The sequence below is a fragment of the Octodon degus genome, unplaced genomic scaffold (assembly GCF_000260255.1).
Source record: "Octodon degus isolate 3935 unplaced genomic scaffold, OctDeg1.0 scaffold00021, whole genome shotgun sequence".
Classification (NCBI taxonomy): domain Eukaryota; kingdom Metazoa; phylum Chordata; class Mammalia; order Rodentia; family Octodontidae; genus Octodon; species Octodon degus.
Genome location: NW_004524597.1, coordinates 8,356,761 through 8,362,007, shown reverse-complemented (window position 1 = coordinate 8,362,007; position 5,247 = coordinate 8,356,761). Strand labels below are relative to the sequence as shown.

The following is a 5,247-nucleotide window of genomic DNA, read 5'->3' as shown; positions in this document are numbered from 1 at the left end:
CCTGGGGGTATGGGGCTTGGTGGGTTTTTCTTGTTTGTTTTGCTTTGTTTTTTGAGACAGGTTGTGCTATGTAACCTGATCTTGTTCCCCAAAAGAACAAAAACTCAGATACATCTCACAGATTAACAGTCTAAAACAGTTCTTCCTTCTGCATAGCAATGGCCTTTCATGCGTGCAGAGTGAGAAGCCTTCTCTGAAGCCATACCTTTTCAATAGGGGGCAAGTCATACAATCATTTCATGTCTGTTCTTCTCTCCCAAGTAGGGTAAGCTATCTGCTTTCTATTACATGAAGTGCTATAAGCAGTAAGAGCCTGGGCCAGGGAGATAGCCTGGTGGTCTAAATGCCTGCCTGGCAAGTACAAGGGCCTAGGGATTGGACCACATGCCAGGCTGGCCCCACGCCATGAACAGCCACTGAAACTGGGTATAGAGGTGCATGCCTATAATCTCAGCACTGGGAAGGCTGAGACAGGTGAATCACTATGAGTCTGAGCTATGTAGCAAGATCCTGTACCAAATAAATAAATTAAATCTAAAAAAAAAAAAGAAAGAACTAAGAGCCTGGTGAGGTGGTGCATATCTGTAATCCCTGCGCTTTGGGATGCTGAGCCAGGAGGATCACCAGTTCAGGCCCAGCCTGTGCAACCGAGTGAGGACACTTTCACACCACCACTGGAGAAGTCAGTCAGTGCAAAAGCCCCAGATTCATTCCCTGTATCACTAAAAAACAAAACAAGAAACTAAGATAACATGAAAGCATTTACAAATGAGATTATATTATCAATAATTATCTACAGGGCACAGTTATTCTTATTCCAGTTCTCAGTCAGTACTCTGGTTTAGGGAGGAAGTTCAGGAGACAGACCAAGTCCCTCTGCAGGGACGCCTTTTTCTTGTGCTGTGGCCAGGCAAGCCCTTGGTGCTAATTGCCTAACAGGAAGTGACAAGAGGTCCTCCCCCTCGGGCCCTGCAGGAGGCAGCAGACCAAGGCTGCCCAAAGGGCCGAGACCAGCGCCAGGTTTAAAGCCAGCAGTCCAGCAGGGGAGTGCAGCAGTGCAGCACAGGCAGCTCCAGTGCTTGCCCTCTCTAGCCATGAACACCAGGCTGGACTTGGATGGGAGGGCTGCCAAAGCCAAGGTATAGTTCTATAAAGAGTCCCTAAGCTTTTATTATTCAGGAATCCCTATATAAGACAGGTAAGGTATGGGCGGGGAGGGAGGGAGGAGAAATAGCAGATACAGAGGAAAGAGTGTAAGAGGGTCGCCACGCTTTTTAAAGACAGTTCTCTGTATTCCTTTGGTGAAAGTCTGGAGGTCCTATAGTGTGAGAGCCCCAATCCTGTTGTATAGATTAGAGTTTAAGAGTGCTTTAACCAAAGTCATCTGTAGGATAGTCCAGAATAGAAGCTGTGACAGTCTTAACCAAAAACAAACAAACAAACAAACCAGGAAACTAACTGTCCAAAACCCTTTTTATCCTTTTATACACACAACCTCATCCTATGAACAGAGCACTTGGCAGAAAAGAATCATAAGCAGCACTCAGTGGAGGTCACCAATGCACTAGGTTAGAGCGCAGGCACCAGGGGAGATTTAGTGGGAGGCACCTAAAGCAGAGGGGCCTGGCCTTAAATTCTGAAAGCCTGAGTTATCAGCCCCCTTTTTTCTATTGCTGTTGTTCCCCTTTGACCCGTATGTAGTACTTTTCTGTCACCCCAGCACCTTTCCTGGTCTGTGTTACATAACTGTTGGCACAGACAGTCCTAAGCACAGCTTCCTGTGATCTTCAGTAAACAGCTACTGTTTACTTATCACTAAGTGTATGCTTGGCAAGGTTTTCCTTATTGTGCACACAAACCTGGACTATCACTGGCGCCTTCAACTGCATTCCTGAAAATTACAAGAGGCTCATCCTGCCTCTTGTAATCGGAGCGTGTAGTGCTAAATGCTTGTACACATTTTATGTACTACTGTGCATCTCGTCTTTCTTCTATTTTGTAAGATCCTCTTCTCCTTAGAGTTGCCACCTGGACCAGCCTTCAGCTAGCATCCCTTGTACAACAGTCAGAAACCACATTTTAATGGAGCTTGACTCTTCCCTGATGTGAATGTTGAAAGTTATCATCCCTTCCAAATAGTATTGATTACCCATTATAGTTACTCATCGTAACTCTTTCTTAAGCTTTAAAGTTTTAAACTGCAATACCTTTTAGGAGAGTAATTTCCATAACTTTACTATTTTTTTTTCTCCGAATGCCTTCAGGGCAGGTTTGGCTGGCTTGAGTTGAGGGGATCGAACAACAGCAACCTCAGCCTGACTGCTTTATTGAAGCAGCCACTTAAAGAACTGAGCTAAGGGGCAGGACCCCCATAACTTTACTATTAATAGTGAATTTTTTTTTCTCCTGTTGGTCTTAAATTTACCTCTTTTCTGAATCAAACTCTCTTATCTCTAATTCTTGAATCCTAAGATTTAGGAAGAAAAAAATTTTTTTACTTTGTCAAATTTTTAATTGTCCTGATTAAAGTGGCTTTGATTGTATTTTAACTCAGACTTTACTCTTCTAGATAAACTTTGTTTCACGGTTCTTGCTTGCCTCACTGCCACAACAATAACATTTTGAAAAATGTAAACATATCTCCAATTTTGACCAGGTGAAGAAAATATTAACTGAGACTTCATATTCAAGACAGTCAGGCACAAACTAGGAATATCCAGGAATTTCACCACTAACCATCTCCCAAATAAATAAAATATTTAAAAATAAAACATAGTTTAAAATTTCTCTGTTAAGAGCAGGAATGCAGTTAGGTTGGTTTTATTTTTTAATGATTCCTTTTATCTGTATTGTTTATCTACTGTTAATGCAAGGCTTCAAGTCTGAGAACATGCCTTCTTCTACAGGGAATGCTAACAGCCGGGAGCAACTTCTGTGATAGGAGAAGACCAAGCCCAAATGGCAGACGCGCTAGGGCTGATCTAGAGATGGACACTTGGGAGTTGCTGTGAACTTTAAGGAAGAAATGAGCAGAACACTGGTGAAGGTGGGAAACTACAAAATCCAGGATTCTCTTTGAGAAGCAAATCTTGGCTGCCCTTCTCAAAATCTGAAACTTTCAAACTTATAGGCAAGCAGAGGCAAGAACTATCTGTGCATGCTATGAGTGGTTCATAAAAATCTTTCTGTCCCAAAATGATCCTCCTGGAAGGTGCTTCCATCCTTAAATTATGCTATAAATCACACATTACTTCTAGGATGGAGAGGTCAATATTGCTGTCTCTTGGCTTTTCCTAAAATGCGAGTCCTTCTGGGTAAACACTCTCAGATCGAAGAAAATCTGATTTTTTACAGGAGAAAATCAAGGGCTGGGGACATAGCTCAGTGGCATAGTGCCTGCCTGGCAAGTGTAAGGTCCTGAGTTCAATTCCTGAGACCAAAAAAATTGAGTTGCTACATATAAACTCCAAGTTATTTTATTTTATTTTATTTTTTATAAAGGAAGCAACTACAAAAAGCTTTATTTATTTGTTCAAAGTAACCAGGGCTCATCCTGTTTTTTGTTTGTTTGTTTGTTTGTTTTTGTAAAGCAAAGCCAAAACCAACAACTCTCCCAAATACTACTTTCAAAACTGACATTAAACTTGATTTTCATTAGAATGTTTTTTTCCACACTAGTAAATCAAAACCAAGATCCATATTATATGAAGTTATTGAGCTTCACCTTTTGGGCAAGAATGCCAAATTAGTCTCTCTTCATAAAAAGCAATTACGATATGAGGACATTTCATATCTACCTCTTTTAGCAGCACCAAGTCAGCCTCATCTGAATCTTTCCATTTCATGAGAAATATCAATTCTCCGCTACTATCTGTGGTGCCAATTATTCACTCAAGATCAAGACCTCTAGCAAAATCTCTAGGTTTGTCAGCAGCATCTCTTTTTTTCTTTGACTTGCTATCATCAGATTCACTGTCAGATAAAGATTTTCTTTTTGTACTATCTTTTTCTTTACCAGCTTTTTGCAAATTAAGAAAAGCTTTAATTAACTCTGGACAATCTAAATTTTCTTCAGGTTCCCATGTATTGTCAGTATCTGTAAATCCCTTCCACTTCAGAAAATACTCCACTTGTCCATTCACTACACATCAGTCCAGTACTTTTTCTACCACAAACTTTTCAAGTTTTACTTCCTCTACTTTTTTACTTTTTCCATTTTGCTTCTTTCCCATTTTCTGCAACGTTTTATGGAAAGCTGTTTTTTACTGCAGACTTGAAGAGCTATTATTCACTGCCTCGGATGCTTGGTTGTGTGTCCACAATCTCAGCCTACGCGCCTGCAGCTCCATTCATACCCAATCATAGGGGGGCCAAGGCCCAGCCTAAACTCCAAGTTATAATCCCATGTTCTAGAGGATGTCAAGCTCAGACCATGAATCCAGCTGATCTGGTATTTCCTCCTGAACTTGCTGAGCAGCTTCCATACTCTGGCAGTAGAGTCCTTTTTCCATTTTGGGTCTTTTTTTCCTGGGCTAATAGCTGCTCAGTTGGCACAGAGGAAGGACTGGAAGAACTCTGGCACTACTGAGCAGCCACAGAGCACTGGCACCCACACACTATAAACTCAGGGAGGACACACAGCAGTACCTACTGTCTCTTTCCCATATAGGGATTCAAGAAGTTGAGCATTTTGCTAGAAGAAACTTCAGAACAAAATTAAGTTGGCAACTGAGTTCCTTAGCTCTCTTAAATCTTAGATGAAAAAAGTAAGCACTAGTGTTTTCCTAAGCTATTAAACAGCGGTAAGAAGGAGGGTTGGAATGTCCTCTGTTGTTTGTTTTCATTGTTTTGAAACAAAGTCTCATTGTGAAGTTCAGGCTGGCCTTGAACTCACTATGTACTCCTGGCTGGCTTCAAACTCATGGTGATCCTCCTGCCTTAGCTTCCTGGGTGCTGGGTTACAGGTGTGTGCTGCCACACCTAGCAAAATGTCCTCAGTCTCATTATCCTTGACTCAGATGGGCTGAGATGTAGATGGACTCCACTGCTGCTTTTAAAAAGTTAAAAGATATTCTCCTCTTCTCCTGGATGGATTCTAGTATCAGAATCTCCTATATGTATACTACATGTAGATTTTTTTTTAAAAAGTTCCTATGGTTTTTAAGCCAAGAGTGTGGTCAAGTGGCCCTTGACTGGTACACAGGTACCTAAGCATATGTATAACCTCCTGTAAGTAGCATCTTTCAT

General features: G+C 41.4%; 1 pseudogene; it reads right to left on the bottom strand.

Annotated features, from left to right (window-relative positions):
- Positions 1-3,710: 3,710 nt before the first annotated feature.
- On the bottom strand, positions 3,711-4,244 carry LOC101578857 (annotated as a pseudogene).
- Positions 4,245-5,247: the final 1,003 nt, after the last annotated feature.